Source organism: Bufo gargarizans, chromosome 2 (genome assembly GCF_014858855.1).
Source record: "Bufo gargarizans isolate SCDJY-AF-19 chromosome 2, ASM1485885v1, whole genome shotgun sequence".
NCBI lineage: Eukaryota > Metazoa > Chordata > Amphibia > Anura > Bufonidae > Bufo > Bufo gargarizans.
The window spans coordinates 369,307,609-369,329,215 of NC_058081.1; the positions used below are offsets into that span (position 1 = coordinate 369,307,609).

General features: G+C 43.5%; 1 protein-coding gene and 1 long non-coding RNA gene across 2 annotated transcripts in view; one reads left to right on the forward strand and one right to left on the reverse strand.

Annotated features, from left to right (window-relative positions):
• Positions 1–14,048, reverse strand: part of LOC122928172 — a 37,806-nt gene extending 23,758 nt beyond the window's left edge. Inside the window, exon 1 of the long non-coding RNA XR_006387855.1 lies at positions 13,772–14,048. This is a non-coding gene — a long non-coding RNA (uncharacterized LOC122928172). The remainder of the gene's footprint in view (positions 1–13,771) is intronic.
• DPYSL3 (dihydropyrimidinase like 3) overlaps positions 1–21,607 on the forward strand; it is a 139,988-nt gene that overhangs the window by 3,497 nt on the left and 114,884 nt on the right. The gene's annotated exons all lie outside the window — the stretch shown is intronic.

Here is a 21,607-nt window from a genome sequence, read left to right on the forward strand (position 1 = left end):
CTTCTCCTTCCTGCTGGATCCTCTTTTAATTTTAGGTTCTACAGAACCCAACTTACATCACCATAGAAGCCTCAGTGTTTTTCCATACAATCAGGTGCTGTAGGTATGGAGCTACAAAATTGCACCAGGTATTACTTTATATTAATGTGGTTGTCCAGAGATAAAAATCTTTTAAACAAAAAAGGACAGAATGGTGTAACAATAAGCATTACCTCACTGTTCCCCCTGCCTGAGTGGGCATTTTTATCCCTTTCCTGCCGTTGGAGCTGGGGCCAGGAAGTGGAGCAGCATCGGAAAGGCAGCAAATCGCTGAAGTAATTGGAAGTAATGCGATTCCAAGTGAAAAACTAGAGGCAAACTCCGCCATGTGAACATGGCCTAATGGATAATATGCCAGCTCTGTGTTATCATTCTGCATCTGTATTTTCTATGATGAGTGACTGTGTACTATCAGAATCAGTTTATATATATTTGAATTCATTTGAATAATCCCAGAATTAGCTTGGTACGGTTTGCATATATTTGTTACAATCTCTAGATGCAATGTGCATTAACCGGGAAAAGTTATACTTGGTGACTTATTTTGACTACCTGTGGCTTAAAGGGGATGTCCATCTTTTACGTATTGAGGACTTATCCTCCAGATAGGTCATCAATATTGAATCAATGGGTGTCCAGTACCCAACACCTCCACCAACCAGCCACCAGTGCTGGAGACATAACAATGGACGGAACTGGAAGCTGAAGGCCTCATCTGCTGTTTAGCGAGCGTGCAGGGTTACTGCAGTATTCACATTAATGATAGGTAAATGGCAGTAAGCTGGCACTGCCAGTACACAGTAGAAGGAGCTTTTTGCTCTCAGCTCTTTCCACTGTTGGGTCTCCTGTGGTGGTGGCTGCAAACAGCTGATTGTAGAGGTGCAGGGTGTCTGACCCCCACCACTTTGATATTGACGGCGTGTGACGATTGGTCATCAGTATCTAATAGGTGTAAAAGCCCTTAAAAGTATAACTGTATCTTTATATTACCTATTCATATATTTTAATGTACTTTGTGTTTCCATTCTTCTCCATTTTTAATATCTCTACCTGTCATCATTGAATGGACACATCTCTGCAAACTCTGCGCCCCCTTCATTGTTTACCAGACACAGTGCCACACATTTGGTAATGGCTGTGCCTGGTACTGCAGCTCGTATAGGGACTGAGCTGCAGTACTAGATACAGGTGGTGTTTTCTATGACTGTAAGATTGATGGCCTGTCCTAAGGAAAGAACATCAATATATGCCCAGAAAACCTATTTAAGATATTTATTTGGATTTAGCACTAGGATTGAGTGGGCCAAATAAGAATTGGCATTAAAGGGATATTCCTATCTCAGACACTGGGGGCATATCGCTAGGATCGGATAGGTCCACCTCTGGGACCAGCACCTATACATAGAACAGAGAGACGGCAAAATACCGGATGGCGCACTGCGCATGTGTGGTCGTTCTCCATTTATTCCTATGGGAGCGCTGGCTCAGCTATTTCCGTCAGCCCAATATAAGTGAATGGAGCGGTGGCCATGCTTGTGCAGTGCACCTCCTATTGATTGCAATAGGACTTCCGAAAATACCTGAGCATGACGCTCAGCTATTTTCGGCACCTCATAGGAATAAGAAGAGGGCGGCAGCGAATACGCAATGCACCCTCTGAGACTTTGCCGACTCTGTTCTAAGTGTAGGTAAGGGTCCCAGAGTTGGGATCCTCACCTATCAGACATTGGGGGCATATCCTAGCAATATGCCCCCAATGTCTGAGATGGTACACCCCCTTTAATTGTTGACTCCTGTCAGTGAAGGTCAACCTTTTAGCTCACTATTCATGTATAAATTCATCATAGCCTATTAGAATATCATGGAACATTTCAATGGAGTTTGTAGGTCCTGAACTGGGCATATACTGTATAGTGAGGGTCTTATCTTCTCAGTATACTCTACGAGGGCATACGTCACTGATCAGCACATTTGTGTATGTGTATATATTGAACGCATATTTGGCTGAGGAGAATCCCAGTGGTTCTTTTGCCATTTTATTCATACAAGACACAACATGTCTGATATTATAAGATGCTATATGGAAGGTATACAGATTTTTACACTGTAGTATCTACCACACATACTGTGATAATCTGATCAGATGAAGGATTGTGATGTGTGTGATTTGGGGCAGTAGTGTAGTTTCAAGTGGTGTCGTCTAATCCAATGGCTCTGAATACAGAGCACGTGTAGAAGCACCGAAACAATGATGATGGTGATCCAAGATACCCTCTGTTCTTGAAGTAGGTACCAGTGTGTTTCCGTGCTGCCAGTTTTAACCAGCCTGATTTATTCTATCTTCCGTTTCCAAGCTAAGTGAGTAAAGAGTTTGTAATAAAGAGTTGCTTGGTTAGAGATTTGCGAGGAGGATCTAAGTGGCATTTGGCCAGTGTTACAGTAAAATCAGACGTTGTGTCAAATATTTCCTTATTAGGGTTTCCTTTCTCCACTATAAGACTGACGGGTGACACCAGTAATGATTCATGTTAGGCTACTTTCACACTAGCGCTTGATCGGATCCGTTCTGAACGGATCCGATCATATTAATGCAGACGGAGGCTCCGTTCAGTACGGATCCGTCTGCATTAATAACTTAGAAAATTTTCTAAGTGCGCAAGATGCCTGAGCGGATCCGTTCAGACTTTCAATGTAAAGTCAATGGGGGACGGATCCGCTTGAAGATTGAGCCATATGGTGACCTCTTCAAGCGGATCCGTTCCCATTGACTTACATTGCAAGTCTGAACGGATCCGCTCGCCTCCGCACGGCCAGGCGGACAGCTGAACGCTGCAAGCAGCGTTCAGCTGTCCGCCTGTCCGTGCGGAGGCGAGCGGAGCGGAGGCTGAACGCCGCCAGACTGATGCAGTCTGAGCGGATCCGCTCCATTCAGACTGCATCAGGGCTGGACGGAGGCGTTCTGCTCCGCTCGTGAGCCCCTTCAAACGGAGCTCACGAGCGGACCGACGAACGCTAGTGTGAAACTAGCCTTATTCTGTGCAATGAATGAAAGGGAATCTATGCTTTCTAGCCATTTTAAAATCTAATCACGAATTACATATATTTATTGTGTGAATTGGTCCCTTCAAAAGCAAACAGTTAAAGGGAACCTGTTATCAGCTTTATGGTGACCTCACTGAGGGAAGCATAAATTAGTGACAGAAATGCTGATTTCAGCGGTGTGTCACTCATGGGCTAAAAGTAAGTGGTTGCTGAGAACCAGCATCGTTATCATTGCAGCCCAGGCCTTGAAAAGAGTCAAATCTACCTGAGAAGAGTCATGGTTATTCATAATCTCCTGCTCTCCCCGTCTATCTGCTGATGATTGGCAGCTCTCTCCTAGAGAGAAAGGGAGAAAACTAGGTAGAAGACTGCCAGGGAGAGCAGGAGGTTATGAATAACCAGGACTCTTCTCAGGTGGCCGGGACTCTTTTCCAGGCCCAGTCTGCAATGATTGTGATGTTGGTTCTCGGCAACCACTTACTTTTATCTTATAAATGACAGACCGCTGAAATCAACTCACCTGTCTCTACTTTATTCTGCCGTTAGTATGGGCAACATAAAGTTCATGACAGGTTCCCTTTAAAGAGGTTGTCCAAAATTAGAAACCATGGCTGCATTCTTCCAAAAACACATACTGTCGTGTCTGGTATTGCAGGTCTGTTTCAATAAAGTGAATGGAGCTGAGCTACAATAGTGCACAAAACCTGTGTACAGTTGTGGTACTGTGTTTAGAAGAAGGGAGCCATGTATTTCTAACCCTTCACAACCCCTGCTAATAATTTAGGGCAGTCCCGGGGTATTTCGATTTCTTGGCTCATATTTACTAATGTGTTCGCAGATCTAGATCTCATAAAATGCACTAGAAGGTGTCATAATTTAACAGGAAGGGCTGTGGTCTAAGGTGCAATTTTTGTCAAACAAATTTAGTAGAATTCATTGCTTTGGTTGCACTTTTGATTTTATGGTTTGAATATATTTGCAGTGTATGTAGGCAACTGAGTGTGTGTGGGGTGTGTGGGGTGTGTGGGGTGTGTGGGGTGTGTGTGTGGGGGGGGGGGGGGGCTGGGTTAGACAGGGCTAACTGCATGGAACGCCTGGAAGATGCAGCTTTTGGATGGACACATGGGATAGGCTTGGGATGGAAAGATAGATAGCTAGATAGATAGATATAAGATAGATAGACATGAGATAGATAGATATGAGATAGATGTAAGATAGAGAGATAGATAATACAAGAAAGATAGATATGAGATATCTATCTATCTATCTCATATCTATTATCTATCTATCTCATATCTATTATCTATCTATCTCATATCTATTATCTATCTATCTATCTATCTATCTATCTCATATCTATTATCTATCTATCTCCTATCTATCTGTCTCATATCTATCTATCTATCTATCTCATATCTATCAATCTATCTCATATCTATTATCTATCTCATATCTATTATCTATCTATCTGTCTCATAGCTATCTATCTCATATATATCATCTCATATCTATCTATCTCATATATATCATCTCATATCTATCTATCTATCTATCTATCTATCTATCTATCTATCACATATCTATTATCTATCTATCTAAGATAGATAGATAGATAGATATGAGATGATATATATGAGATAGATAGATATGTGATAGATATGAGATAGATAGATAGATATGAGATTATATATATGAGATAGATAGATATGAGACAGATGGATAGATAGATAGATATGAGATAGATAATAGATATGAGATAGATTGATAGATATGAGATAGATAGATGGATAGATAGATAGATAGATAGATAGGAGATAGATAGATAGATAATAGATATGAGATAGCTAGATAGATAGATAATAGATATGAGATAGATAGATAGACTGATAGATAGATAGATATGAGATAGATAGATAATAGATATGAGATATGACATAGATAGATTTCTGAAATCTGAGACATGTTCCTTTAAGACAATATTTTTTGGAGATATTTTTGATTTGTACCTGTGCAGTCAATCCTTTATGATGCCTTACCCTATCTTTTGTGGATGACATGTAATCTGCCTTGGTGTTCTGAGTGGCCAAAAGGCTTCATGCCTAGGACATCTGTCAGAGGATTGTGGCCTTTATCTGGAGACCTGTTAATCTGACCTCTTTCCTACCCTCATACTTGATACCCCCATGCTCCGATCCATGAATTATATCCACCTTAGTATGAACCCTGTCTGCCCTGACCAGCAGCTTTGGTGAACTACAATTCTGCCTGATGATGTCATACTCTGGTTTTGATGCCTCATTGCTCCTCTGGTCAGTTACTAATGTTTTGGGGGAATTGGGGATAAGGATTCCCCCTCACAAAATACACTCCTTTCAAGGAGAAGAATAAATAATGCATGTAACTTGGAGCACTCAGCAAGATCTTGGTCCTGCATTTCAGAGATCTTAGTACGCCTTTCAGCATGTTTCCTTGGGAACAAAGCTACCTAAAGACATTATCAGGATCCAGGCTTGCACATCTTTCCTATGCCTTCTTTAGTAATGTCCAGCGCCAGTCTAAATGTAAGCCAGCTACATAGAAAATGATAAATGAGAGGGGCCTTCCGGCCCGTCCCCGCCCGTACCGCACCCCCTTTTTTACACCTGGCATGTGTGGGGAAAAGTCACAGATTGCAGCGCAAAGGTTATTTCTGCAATGGATATACACTCACCTAAATAATTATTAGGAACACCTGTTCTATTTCTCATTAATGCGATTATCTAGTCAACGAATCACATGGCAGTTGCTTCAATGCATGTAGGGTTGTGGTCCTGGTCAAGACAATCTCCTGAACTCCAAACTGAATGTCAGAATGGGAAAGAAAGGTGATTTAAGCAATTTTGAGCGTGGCATGGTTGTTAGTGCCAGACGGGCCGGTCTGAGTATTTCACAATCTGCTCAGTTACTGGGATTTTCACGCACAACCATTTCTAGGGTTTACAAAGAATGGTGTGAAAGGGGAAAAACATCCAGTATGCGGCAGTCATGTGGGCGAAAATGCCTTGTTGATGCTAGAGGTCAGAGGAGAATGGGCCGACTGATTCAAGCTGATAGAAGAGCAACGTTGACTGAAATAACCAATCGTTCCAACCAAGGTATGCAGCAAAGCATTTGTGAAGCCACAACATGCAGAACCTTGAGGCGGATGGGCTACAACAGCAGAAGACCCCACCGGGTACCACTCATCTCCACTACAAATAGGAAAAACATGCTACAATTTGCACAAGCTCACCAAAATTGGACTGTTGAAGACTGAAAAAATGTTGCCTGGTCTGATGAGTCTCGATTTCTGTTGAGACATTCAAATGGTAGAGTCCGAATTTGGCGTAAACAGAATGAGAACATGTATCCATCATGCCTTGTTACCACTGTGCAGGCTGGTGGTGGTGGTGTAATGGTGTGGGGGATGTTTTCTGGGCACACTTTAGGCCCCTTAGTGCCAATTGGCCATCGTTTAAATGCCACGGGCTACCTGAGCATTGTTTCTGACCATGTCCATCCCTTCATGACCACCATGTACCCATCCTCTGAAGGCTACTTCCAGCAGGATAATGCACCATGTCACAAAGCTCAAATCATTTCAAATTGGTTTCTTGAACATGACAATGAGTTCACTGTACTAAAATGGCCCCCACAGTCACCAGATCTCAACCCAATAGAGCATCTTTGGGATGTGGTGGAACGGGAGCTTTGTGCCCTGGATGTGCATCCCTCAATTCTCCATCAACTGCAAGATGCTATCCTATCAATATGGGCCAACATTTCTAAAGAATGCTATCAGCACCTTGTTGAATCAATGCCACGTAGAATTAAGGCAGTTCTGAAGGCAAAAGGGGGTCCAACACCGTATTAGTATGGTGTTCCTAATAATTATTTAGGTGAGTGTATCTGATGAATGAGTGAATGACCCCCTTTGTTTTTGTTTTTTTACCTCTGTACCGGTTTGGCTACAGAGTGTGGATAATACTGGGATTGATTTTTTCAATTGTTCTAGCTGTTTGTTTTATATTTTATTTTTATTTATTTTTTTTAATTTTCAATATATACATAAAAAATTATTTCTATCATCAGAAAGGTCACAATAATAGTCTCACCTGAGACATGTTTGCTTGACAGTTGAACATCATGGTCTTGGTCCTATCTTCCTAGGTGCCCGCAGTCTTGAGAAATGTGATGTTTTATGATATGCAAATGAGCCCCTAGGAGCAACTAGGGTGGTGCTGTTGCACCTTCTTGCTCCCAGAGGCTCCCCTCACTGCCCTTCATGCGCGCTCTGACTGACAATGTGTGCGCTAACTAAGCTCCTGCAAAACTGAAGAGTATGGCCTCTTTCACACGGGCATCAGTTTTTTTGCCCGGATAAGAGCCGGGTGCGTTGCGGGAAAATGCGCGATTTTCCCGCGCGAGTGCAAAACATTGTCATGCGTTGCACTCGCATGAGAAAAATCGCGCATGTTTGGTACCCAAACCCGAACTTCTTCATAGAAGTTCGGGCTTGGGATTGATGTTCTGAAGATTGTATTATTTTCCCTTATAACATGGTTATAAGGGAAAATAATAGCATTCTGAATACAGAATGCATAGTAAACCAGCGCTAGAGGGGTTAAAAAAAAATAAAAAAAAATTTAACTCACCTTAGTCCACTTGATCGCGAAGCTGGCATCTCCTTGTGTCTCTTCTGCGCTGAGCGGCTGAACAGGACCTGGGGTGAGCTGCTCCATTAAATACAGGTTAAGGACCTTCGATGACATCACTCCGGTCATCACATGGTCTTTTACCATGGTGAATCACCATGGTAAAAGATCATGTGACGTACCATGTGATGACCGGAGTGACGTCATCGAAGGTCCTTAACCTGTATTTAATGGAGCAGCTCACCCCAGGTCCTGTTCAGCCGCTCAGCGCAGAGGAGACACAAGGAGATGCCAGCTTCGCGATCAAGTGGACTAAGGTGAGTTAAATTTTTTTTTATTTTTTTTTAACCCCTCTAGCGCTGGTTTACTATGCATTCTGTATTCAGAATGCTATTATTTTCCCTTATAACCATGTTATAAGGGAAAATAATAATGATCGGGTCTCCATCCCGATCGTCTCCTAGCAACCGTGCGTGCAAATCGCACGGCATCCGTACTTGCTTGCGGATGCCATCCGATTTTCACACACCCCATTCATTTCTATGGGGCCTGCGTCACGTCAAAATTGGACAATATAGAGCATGCTGCGATTTCAACTGAACGCACAAGTGATGCGTTAAAAACAACGCTCATGTGCACAGCCCCATAGAAATGTATGGGTCAGGATTTAGTGCGGGTGCCATACGTTCGCCGCACGGATCGCACCCGCACGGAAAACTCGCCCGTGTGAAAGTGGCCTATGTCCTCACTGACTGACACTGTCAGTTAGAGGTGGGGGCATGGCATGAATGGCAGTGAGTGGAGCCTCTGGGAGCAACAAGGTGCAACAGCACTGCCCTCATTGCTCCTATGGGCTCATTTGCATATTATGCAACATCAATTTTCTCAAGAATGCTGGCACCTACAAAGATTGGACCAAGACCATGATGTTCAAGTGTACATGTCTCAGGTGAGGTTTTATTGCAACTTATCGGAAGACAGAATTTCATAGGTTTTTTGAATACCATTAATGAGCTACTAATTCTGTGATTCATAACGGAAGAACTGTCCAATCCCTTTTTCCCAGGTTTTACGAGACTTCGATATTGATGACCTATCCTCAATATCAAAGCTTGTCCCATGTTGCATAGCTATGTACTGTAACTGTTGCTTCACACACAGTTTAGTTCCTGGTGTTTTTATGGAGCTAAAAAGAGTATAAATCATGTTTTTTAACCTTTTTGAGTCAAGTTTAGGGTGTTTGCCCATATAGTATGTTTTGGCACCTGGCATTTTTCGCATGCCAGACTTTTGTTTTTTATTTTTGAATTAAAGTATGTGCACCTCTTTGATGTCACTGTAGACCTGTGTGGGGGGAAAAAGTTAAAGATAACGGCATTAAAAAACACCAACACATATTGCCCATCAGACAGAGCATGCTGCGATTTGAAAAAAACGCCATTACCAAATAACACCTGTTTGCCCTGCTTTTAAAATTTTCCATAGACTTCCATTAAACATCTGGAACTGTTGTTTTTGCCTTCAAAAAAGCACCAAAAAACGTTAAAAAACACCACAAAACACAAAAAAAAACTGTATGTGAACCCACCCTAAGCTGCCTTCACCACCATGTTGAGATATGTTAACAAACAGAATCGTTGACCTTTAAAGGCTATGGATTGATTTAGGAGAGACCCGGACAATTCCTTGTTATATTCTGCCTTTTCAGTAAAAAAATAAAAAGAATAATAATTTGGGGGGGAAAGCCATGATTTGGCAGCATAGTGGTATGTATGGATTATTTCAGGTCGCTTCTCACACAACCGTGCTTGAGCTTTCTTCCTCATATGGTTTACATTTCATGTATTATGAAATCCATGACTCCATTCGAACCAGTTGTCATCAACATGAAAGAAAATATGCAGTATATAATAATAAAGCAAGTTTCCCGTCTGGATTACATCAGTGTATTAAACCATGGAGCATTCAGATGCAAATGGTCCTCACTGCCATGTAAATGGCTATTTGCATATCCATTGGTTGTATGACCGTCCTGGACTAGAAAACGGTTGCAAATAAAGGTCCAGTCAGGGGATAGCCCTAAATTATTTCTATTCTCTGTGCATTTGGAAGCGGTTAATCTGAATCATGAGCGGAGCGGAGTATGGAAAGCGAAGCTTTGTCTGAGCAACCTCTCATGACCTGCAGTCATTCAGTATCCTTTCTTCATCCTTGACGTCTTACATGATACATTAGGCAATAATTGAGATGTGTAAAGATACCCTTGAAAGGGCAACAGATTGTACATTGTTCCTGCTCCAGATGCACCTTGTCAGTGAGTGACATAGTAGCTGCAGTGGAGCTATCATGATATATTATTATCTGGGTGTTTGGTACATTTACACATGTCGTGGTTTCATGTCAAAAGCTCTATCACCAGGATTTTGTGTCTAGAGCTGAGGACATGGGTTGCTAGATGGCCGCTAGCACATCCGCAATACCCAGTCCCCAGAGCTCTGTGTGCTTTTATTGTGTAAAAAACCCTGATTTGATACATATGCAAATTAACCTGAGAGGAGTCCTGTCCCTGAGAAGAGTCAGGGACAGGACTCATCTCAGGTTAATTTGCATGATCCTAAAGTTTAACAATAAAGGATGTCAAACTTAAATTCTGAAAGAAACCTTGCTTCTTATAACATCTACACATTCTGTGCCAGTCACCATGATCGTGCCAATAATCACAGCAAATTTCAAAAATGCACTTTTATGTACAATAGCAAGTTTGAGAAAGGCGACTGCCCAGGTGGAAATGTTGCACCAGTCTGCCGAGCTTGAAATACAACCCTCCTTACAAACCTAAAATACAAAATACTTCTACAGGATCATACTGACATAAAGCTGTCAGTATGATTTTGAAGCATTAAAGGGGTTGTCCCACTTTGCTGTTTCAATCTTACCAGCAGTAAATGTCCTGATAACTTCCTGCTTCTCAGGCAGTTGAGTGAAGGCCACGCCTCCTCATGACTCACCCTCAGAGCTCAGTCCGTGCTCGTTCATGTGGATGAGTCATCCACATGGAGCCTGCAGAGTATGTAAAGCCCCTCCCCCTGCTGGGGAATCACTCAGTGACCACTGACCAATGCTAGTGAACTAATGGAGTAACTTGTGGCTGTCCTGCATTCTAATACACTTACACATAAAACCTGTGTTACAAACCCATTCTGTGCAGCAAAAACAATAAATCACTACAGCCCAAATGCATGTTAGCTAGTAGCCATATGATCTGTGCTAGATATAGATAGATATATTCACTGACTTATTACCCAGCTTTCCCGATGTCTGATATTATAACTGACTTATTACCCAGCTTTCCCGGTATCAGATATTATCACTGACTTATTACCCAGCTTTCCCGGTATCAGATATTATCACTGACTTATTACCCAGCTTTCCCGGTATCAGATATTATCACTGACTTATTACCCAGCTTTCCCGGTGTACAATATTATCACTGACTTATTACCCAGCTTTCCCGGTGTACAATATTATCACTGACTTATTACCCAGCTTTCCTGGTGTACAATAATATTACAGACTTATTACCCAGCTTTCCCGGTATCAGATATTATCACTGACTTATTACCCAGCTTTCCCGGTGTACAATAATATTACAGACTTATTACCCAGCTTTCCCGGTGTACAATATTATCACTGACTTATTACCCAGCTTTCCCGGTATCAGATATTATCACTGACTTATTACCCAGCTTTCCCGGTGTACAATATTATCACTGACTTATTACCCAGCTTTCCCGGTGTACAATATTATCACTGACTTATTACCCAGCTTTCCCGGTGTACAATAATATTACAGACTTATTACCCAGCTTTCCCGGTATCAGATATTATCACTGACTTATTACCCAGCTTTCCCGGTGTACAATAATATTACAGACTTATTACCCAGCTTTCCCGGTGTACAATATTATCACTGACTTATTACCCAGCTTTCCCGGTGAACAATATTATCACTGACTTATTACCCAGCTTTCCCGGTATCAGATATTATCACTGACTTATTACCCAGCTTTCCCGGTGTACAATATTATCACTGACTTATTACCCAGCTTTCCCGGTGTACAATAATATTACAGACTTATTACCCAGCTTTCCCGGTGTACAATAATATTACAGACTTATTACCCAGCTTTCCCGGTATCAGATATTATCACTGACTTATTACCCAGCTCTCCCGGTATCAGATATTATCACTGACTTATTACCCAGCTTTCCCGGTGAACAATATTATCACTGACTTATTACCCAGCTTTCCCGGTGAACAATATTATCACTGACTTATTACCCAGCTTTCCCGGTGAACAATATTATCACTGACTTATTACCCACCTTTCCCGGTAAAGCTGGGTAATAAGTCAGTGATAATATCTGATACCGGGAAAGCTGGGTAATAAGTCAGTGATAATATCTGATACCGGGAAAGCTGGGTAATAAGTCAGTGATAATATTGTACACCGGGAAAGCTGGGTAATAAGTCAGTGATAATATCTGATACGGGGAAAGCTGGGTAATAAGTCAGTGATAATATCTGATACGGGGAAAGCTGGGTAATAAGTCAGTGATAATATCAGACATCGGGAAAGCTGGGTAATTAGTCAGTGATAATATTGTACACCGGGAAAGCTGGGTAATAAGTCAGTGATAATATCTGATACCGGGAAAGCTGGGTAATAAGTCAGTGATAATATCTGATACCGGGAAAGCTGGGTAATAAGTCAGTGATAATATTGTACACCGGGAAAGCTGGGTAATAAGTCAGTGATAATATCTGATACGGGGAAAGCTGGGTAATAAGTCAGTGATAATATCTGATACGGGGAAAGCTGGGTAATAAGTCAGTGATAATATCAGACATCGGGAAAGCTGGGTAATTAGTCAGTGATAATATTGTACACCGGGAAAGCTGGGTAATAAGTCAGTGATAATATCTGATACCGGGAAAGCTGGGTAATAAGTCAGTGATAATATCTGATACCGGGAAAGCTGGGTAATAAGTCAGTGATAATATTGTACACCGGGAAAGCTGGGTAATAAGTCAGTGATAATATCTGATACGGGGAAAGCTGGGTAATAAGTCAGTGATAATATCTGATACGGGGAAAGCTGGGTAATAAGTCAGTGATAATATCAGACATCGGGAAAGCTGGGTAATTAGTCAGTGATAATATTGTACACCGGGAAAGCTGGGTAATAAGTCAGTGATAATATCTGATACCGGGAAAGCTGGGTAATAAGTCAGTGATAATATCTGATACGGGGAAAGCTGGGTAATAAGTCAGTGATAATATCTGATACGGGGAAAGCTGGGTAATAAGTCAGTGATAATATCTGATACCGGGAAAGCTGGGTAATAAGTCTTATAGACTTATTACCCAGCTTTCCCGGTCTCTGATATTATCACTGACCTATTACCCAGCTTATATGGGGGGGGGGGGCATCTGTGGAGGGCACTTATGGGGTGGGGGCATCTGTGGAGGACACTTATGGGGTGGGGGGGCATCTGTGGAGTGCACTTATGGGGTGGGGGGGGCATCTGTGGAGGGCACTTATGGGGTGGGGGGGGCATCTGTGAAGGGCACTTATGGGGTGGGGGCATCTGTGGAGTGCACTTATGGGGTGGGGGCATCTGTGGAGTGCATTTATGGGGTGGGGGCATCTGTGGATGGCACTTATGGGGTGGGGGGGCATCTGTGGAGGGCACTTATGGGGTGGGGGGGGGGGCATCTGTGGATTACTGCCTGGACTCCTTCTGGGCGTCCTCGGTTGCTATGACGCCGTGCGCTCCCTCATGCTGCCGGAAAACAGTAATACACTGCTATGATCTGTAAGATGTATCACTGTATTCCGGTGGCATGAGGGAGCGCACGGCGTCATAGCAACCGAGGACGCCGTGTGCTCCGCCGCCCAGAAGGAGTCGGCCCGTGACTAATAGGGCCCAGGGGAGCATATCAATCACTAACCTCTGCCACCGTGATCTTCCAGGGCCCTCCTCCCTCCTCTAGAATCTGCAGGACAGCAGCGTAGCAGGCAGACAGTCTCTCTCCCCGGCACTATCTCCAGCATGCAGGACACGCCTCCCCAGCTTGTAAAACAGCCATGCGTGCGCGTTCTCGAGCGGCCGGCTGGGGAGAAGGTAGGACATTGTGCGCAGGCGCGGCACATACAAGCCCCGCAAGTATCCGGCCGTATCCATGGGATACAGGTAGACAACAGAGGCGCAGATGAAGGCATTTTTCAGGAGAACCGTGCAAGTTAGGAAATGGAAGTTATTTAGAAGATTATTCAAGGACACTTGGGGAAACTGATTAACAGCAATTAATGAAATGGGACAACCCCTTTAAGGCCGTGCAGACACATATGGCATTATAATCATTATAATGCCATGCACTCCTTCAAGACGAGCAGTGATCAAGACGGAGCGTGATTTTTGGACTGCACTTAAGGGTCCATTCACACGTCCGCAGTGTGTTGCACCCCATAGAACTTGTCCGCAATTGGGGACAAGAATAGAACATGTTCTATTTTTTTTTCCGGAGCAGCGGACCGAAAGATCGGGGCCGCGCTCCGGAAATGCAGATGCGGAGAGCACATAGTGTGCTCTCCGCATCCATTCCTGCCCCATTGAGAATTAATGGGTTCGCACCCATTCCGGATATTGCGGAATGGATGCGGACCCATTTCACGGACGTGTGAATGGACCCTAAGACTGGAATTAAACATGGCATTTTTTTTTAAACCAAAGCCAGGAGTGAATCCAACACAATGCAGTTTGGTTTGCTGCATTTTTTTCTGGTATTTTCTCCATAGGTTTCTCTTGAAAAACTGCAGCAAAAAATGCATGTACAACATGACAATAAATTAAAATGCACTTAAATGCTATAAAAAATGTGTATTAGGCTACTTTTACATTAGCGTTCTTTGCGGATCCGTCATGGATCTGTAAAAACGCTTCCATTACCATAACACAACCGCATGCATCTGTCATGAGCGGATCCGGTTGTATTATGTCTTCTATAGCCATTATGGATCCGCCATGAACACCATTGAAAATGGGGAACTGATCTGTTTTCTATTGTGCCAGTGAAAACGGATCCGTCCGCATTGGCTTACATTGTGTGTCAGGACGGCTCCGCTTTGTCAGGGGGACAGTAAAGCGCTGCAGGCAGCGTTTTGGTGTCCGCCTCTAGAACTGAATGGAGACTGATTGGAGGCAAACTGATGCATTCTGAGCAGATCCTTTTCCATTCAGAATGAATTAGGGCAAAACTGATCCGTTTTGGACTGCTTGTGAGAGCCCTGAACGGATCTCACAAACGGAAAGCCAAAACGCTAGTGCAAAAGTAGCCTTACATTACAAAAAACAACAGTTTTAAAATGTGCATTTTCATGTGTTAAAGAACACCGGCGCAGATTTAGTAATGTGTCCGCACCAAAACTCTGTTTAAAAAAGTGACTCAATTTAGCAATTCTAGGCTTCTACACTTTTTCAACATTTTCAACAAGGGGAAAGGCTTAGCGGAAATCTGGCAGAGTAACACTAAGGTCTCGTGCACACGACCGTATGTATTTTGCGGTCCGCAAAAAACAGATCCACAAAAAATACTTATAACGTCTGTGTGCATTCAGGATTTTGCGGAATGGTACAGCTGGCCCCTAATATAATAGTACTATCCTTGTCCGTAATGGGGACAATAATAGGACATCTTCTATAAATGCACATATGGAAACAGAATGTTTTTTTTGCGGACCCATTACAATGAATGGTTCCGCATACAGTCCCCCACAAAAAACTGAACGAACACTGAAAGAAAATACGTTCCTGTGCATGAGCTCCAAAGGTGCATTCACATGACTGTATGTATTTTTTGGTCTGCAAAATGCGGATCTGCAAATAAAATGTCATCCGTGTGACGTCCATGTTGCATCTGTTTTTTTTTGTAACAATGTAACAACATTGGAACAATGCCCAAGGGACAAGAATAGGACATGTTCTATCTTTTTTGCATTTTTTAAGGGATGGACATACGGATGTGGACAGCACAAGGTGTGCTGTCTGCATCTTTTGCAAACCCATTGAAATCAATGGGTCCGCATCCAGTCCAAATGAAATGCGGATCAGATGCGGACCAGGGGCAGTGCTAAAGACTGGCCATTTGTGCCGGTGATGTCACCGGGATCACTGCTATGCGGTAGTCTCACCCAGCATACCCAAATGAAGCCCTAGAGCAAGGGGGAGCATCAGGGCTAGAAATGCTCCGAGGCTCTACTCATACATGGTAAATGAGTGAATGGGAGCTTATGTCCGGGTTCAGTTCTGAACCCAGACAACCCCTTTAATTTAGGTCTTATTTGCTTCATGTAAAAATACCTGAGCTATTGAACACATAATATTAACCACTGAATATTAAAAAGACCACATTCTAGAAATGTAGTGATTGTGTAAGGAGAATGATTCATACATTATGCAGATGAAAGAGAATGATGTGGTCAGCTGGCATCTAAGTCTGTCAGATGGTGAATCACACCCTCCTAGACAGTGCTGTGGTTTGGGATAGCTGATTCTTCTCTCTCGGTAGGTTATACATAACTTCAATGGGTAGTACTAGCTATTCACAGGACAGTCATACATGGAAAAGCAAAGAACACAGCTGCTTTATTTTGTAAATGTGTATCAAGAAGTCCATTATGAATTCCTCACACTACAAGTGACTAGTGTTTGTTGCATGAAGTTAAAGGGCTTCTGTTACCCCTCTAAAGTCATTTTTCATTTTTGGGCGACTTAAAATCCTTATACTGTGATTTATCAATATATAGTGCTCTTACCCTTTTTCGTTCAGTAGTTTCGTAAAAAAAACAACTCGTTCAGTAAATTTCATCAAAAACATCCTCTGGCTGGCCCTGTCTGCGCTCTAAATCTTGCGCCTGCGCCGTACCGGTCTTCAGTCGGCGCAGGCGCACCGAGAGGAGGACGCTCGCTTGGCCTCTCCTTCCTCAGTGCGCCTGCCCCGGGTGTAGATGTGACGTCATCGGCGCAGGCGCATTGAGGAAGGAGCGGCCGAGCGAGCGTCCTCCTCCCAGTGCGACTGAAGACCGGTACGGCGCAGGCGTGAGATTTAGAACGCAGACAGGGCCAGCCAGGGGACGAGAGCGGTCGCTGGCCCTGTCAATCAACAGGAGGAGGGGGCGTTTATTTGAAAGGAGGATGCGGCTGCTACAAGCAAGTAGCCCCCCTACTTGCTGCTAGAGAGGTAATTTACATATTATAAAAGTGCGTTTTTTATATATATTGATAAATCGCAGTAAAAGGTTTTTAAGTCGCCCAAAAATGAAAAATGACGTTAGGGGGGTGACAGAAGCCCTTTAAACTCTGTTGTGCCCTACACTGCGTAGCCCTTCAGCATCAGAAGAACTCATATACACTGATCAGGTATAACACCACACGCCCACCCATGTATGGCATCCAATAGCAGAATTGAAGGTAATACGTCCTTAAAGATCCAGCCTGAAATCACAGAGAGAAGTGAGTAACATTAATTATCTCATTGCAGTGATACCAATGAAGAGGTGAGAGATATATTAGGCAGGAAATGCACAGTCAAATCTTGCGGTTCTTTCTTGAAAGCAGGAAAAATGGACAAGTGCAAGCATCTGAGTAAGGCTGAGTTCACACCAGCGTTCAGCCTTTCCGTTCTCCTGCTCAGTTATAGGAGCAGGAGAACGGAAAGGACGGATTGGGCACATAACTGAGGCGAGCGGAGCCTACGGACCCCATAGACTATAATGGGGTCCGTTAGGTTTGCGCTCAGAAAATGATTTTGGAGCGGAGACAAAAGTCCTGCATGCATCTTAAAATAGGCGCATCTTTTGGCAGCTCAGGAGATATCAAGACCAGCGCAGAAAGCACCGGTCTTAATAAATCTCCCCCAAAGTGTCTAGCCTTACACCAAATGTATTTTTCAGCCTGAGCCATTGTAATAAATGCAAGGTTAAATAGCCAGTCTAAGTTGACACCTATCTATTGGGTTAGTATATCTTCCCCATTGTGTGAAAAATTCGGATTCCGATGCCCCACATAGCCGTGATGTTACTTCTATAACTGAGAGTTGCTAAGCTATAAAAGTTTTGTGTTGCTGCAAGTTCTAGGAGTTTTTTTTTTAAATGGCCACTATGTGGCACCGTTCTCTTGCCGTCTAAAAACAAAGTTGAACTAGTAAATGTACGTCTTTACACGTTGTAGCTAATGCGTTTTATCGAGAAACTCATATTAATCAGCAGAAAAGAAACAAATATGAATAATATGATTTTATGGGCAGTGTACAGGACAATGGCACAGAAAGCTCTTTAAAATATAGAGGAATTATCAACCCAGAGGAAAGGGGCATAAAACAAGTTATCCCATGTACACTGGATACGGGTTATGCCTGGGCCCCTCATATACATTGTACTTACCCCACTCCCTGACACCCATTGCTTCCAAGTCTCCCCCAGCCCCCCCTAATCCTCGGATGTTTTGAGTGGCGCCCGTGCGGGGATCAGAAGCGACGCGAGTGTCGGGGAGCGGGATAAGAGTGGGGGGTCATAATAGGGATGGATAACTCCTTTTGGGTAACAGGCAAGCAGGCACAATAGGGACACAGCGTGCTGTATTATTTAATTATTGCTAGCTGATGTTTCATAATCATGTGACTCTTGCTTGTATTTCATTCAGTTAATTAATCCTTTCATACACCAAATAAGTACTAACTCAGAGCACAGGCCGTTGCAGGAATGGCACGGGCACAGCTTCTTAGATAGAAACAATGGCATCTAAGCATTTAGACAGAGGGAGGGGTCTCTCTCTCAGTCCATCAGCCCTTTGGGAGGCAATCACAGGGTTACTATGGCAGCCAGGGGTCTAACAATGTCCTCAGCGTCTGCCAAATACAGTGGTTTATTAGGCTCTGCCAGGGCAGGGTCTCTTAGGCTGCCTGTCAATAACATATTCCCAGGGTGACATAATACATAAAAATATCCATTAGAATGGGACTGTGATCCGTCCGCACCGTAAAAAGGTAGTGCATACACTACTATTTTCCAGTGCGGAGGCATGGACAGAAACCCCACGGACGCAATCCGTTCCGCACTGGACCTTCTGGATTGCGGACCCATTCAAGTGAATGGGTCCACATCCGTGATGCGGGGTGCACACGGCCGGTGCCTGCATATTGCAGACATGCTATTTGCGGGCTTCAATATGGGCACGGCCGTGTGCATGACCCCTAAGAGTGCAGATGGCACACTAATTACATTAGACTGGAATCTTATCATGAATATTGGCATATGTCATAAGCGGTAGGTGGATTGTAGCTTACAGTAGGTTAGGGTTTCCCAGTTTACGTGGTAACATGAATTTAGTATTTGCAGCTATGCTACACTTCACCAGTGACATGCCCCATAAAGAAGGCTTGGGATCTGTCCTTTGTGTCACTCTTTGGAGAAGATTAATGAAAATGACATCTGTCTGCTCTGTAGGGGATCAGTTTAATTCTTTTGTGTCCTATGTAAATGTTCCTAAGTAACTGCTTTTCAGCAGGTTTCTCCAAAGGAAATGCCCATGGCTGCCATTATAAATGTAAGAGTACATTCACTGGGAGGCACAAACTGAGGATAACACCCAAGTGTAGAAGCGTCCTGTTATTATGCACTACATAATTCATCTTCTATGGTGCGTCAGAGCTTACAATGCGCTTCTTGTCATCATAAGGAGATAACGTCACTTGCTTAAGGACACAAGATGTTGTCTGGCGCGCCTACATGAAGATAGGTCCAGTTTCTCCAAGACTTGGGCATTTCTTCCTAGGCCAGCTGTTCTTCTTACGTATTAATCTTTTAATCTGCTAATTCTCCTAAACAACATATGTGTTTGCTGACATCCAGAAGCAAGTGGTATTTGTGCTTTGCCTGGTGAAAAGTAGAAGAAACATTTTTCATGTTAAAGTTTTGCACATTTTATGGAAAACATCCACACTTTAGGTGCTGTTTTGGAGATTTAGAGGTGTTAATGTGGATTTCATCAGATCTGCGGGGTTCCCACTCCTGGCACTCCCACCAATCAGCTGTTTGAAGAGGCCGCAGCGCTCATCTGAGCTCCATTGAGCACTGCAGCCTCCACACAGCTTGACAGCGCTGTCCATTTGATAGTGGCTGTGCTTAGTATTGCAGATCAGGCCCATTCACTTGAATTGGTCTGAGATGCACCTTGGCCACGTCACTGATGTGTGGTGACGTCACTGGCCTAGGGAGAGGCCTAAATGTTCAGGGAGTGCTGAGGACTCTTCAAACAATTGATTATCAGGGGTCCTGGGTGTCGAACCCCCCACCCCCCATTATGATATTGTTGACCTAACCTGAGGATAGGCCATCAATATCAAATTCCTGGATAACCCCTTTAACTAAAGGTAGTCTGTTACCCGTATTTAGTATATATAACTATTGCTAAAGTACTACAATATTGTTAAAAGCATACCTTTCATAGTTTTACCTCCGTTTCTGAAGAACCTTTATGGATATGCAAATGATGCACCAAGTGCCCAGTTTGAAGTTTATAATCCCCCAGTTCCTGCTTGTTGGGCTGTCAAGTCTGTTCCCTCTGTCTGTGACATCACTGATTCCCTTTCCCTCTGCTTGAAACGTCACCAAGCAGCTGCATCCAAATCCCGTGTGAGAGCAGACTGGCAGTCAGCCCGCTTATTACAATACATACTTTGGGCATCACAAGATTTGGATGCAGAGGCTCAGTGTTATCAATGGAGGGTAAGGGGATCAGTGATTTTGTAAATAGAAGGGACAGACTTGGGAGCACAGCGGGGAGGAACTGAGACTGAGGGAGGAGGCAGGGTTGTGCTCTTTGAAAAATTATATAACACCTACAAATACACATTATATATATATATAATCTAATTCTTCTGTGAGGAATATGGATTATTATTTGTCAGCCATGTTCCTACACCGGCCATCAGCTGTCAGATAGCAGAGGTAGTGAACTCCACAGGAGGGCCCTGCTTAAAAAGCCCAGCCATCTGGCAGAGAACTTCTTGCAGGCCACTTTTGTTTACATTTCACACCCTATTCAGACAGCACGGATCCTGCAGGAAAACCTCCCTGCAGGGGGTCTAAGTCAGTCCTTGGAACAAAGGAAATTATCAGACATCATGGAATCGGCAGTTCATAAGGAATTATGAATCACCCGTCCATCACAGACATAAACCAGATACATATTTGTGTCCCTGTGGCCATGATGAACAGGCCCGTGGTCATAGCTTGGTGGTGGGATGCCAGGAAGAAGAGATATAAATATATCTCCAGAGAAATAAAAAAACGGTACCATGCTTGGACTCTACTGGTAGCCGGAACCCAGGCGGATCCGTTGCTCCCATAACCACCTCCCTGCGACATTCTGGTCTGGAGCCGTTAACCCCTATCGGTTTTGTGGCTCATGTGCTGCCAGCCCAGCAGTGGGGGGGTGGACCCTCCCAGAGGCCGGGAGGAGAAGGGCCAGCTACAGGTTAAAAGGCTTGTGCCAGCAAGCGGGCGTGGCTTTTCTCTGAAGGAGGGTCACATCGTGCCATGTGTTTAGAGGGACCTGGAACCTGCTGACATCACTGCCCTCTATGTGACTCATCACAACCCAAAAGGACTCATCTATCTGGTAAACTGACTTTTGCTCTGTTTAATCCAGTTTGTAATAAAAATTATTTAGTTATACCACCCCTACAAGTATGTGTACGTGGTATTTAATTACACCCAAATATGATGGA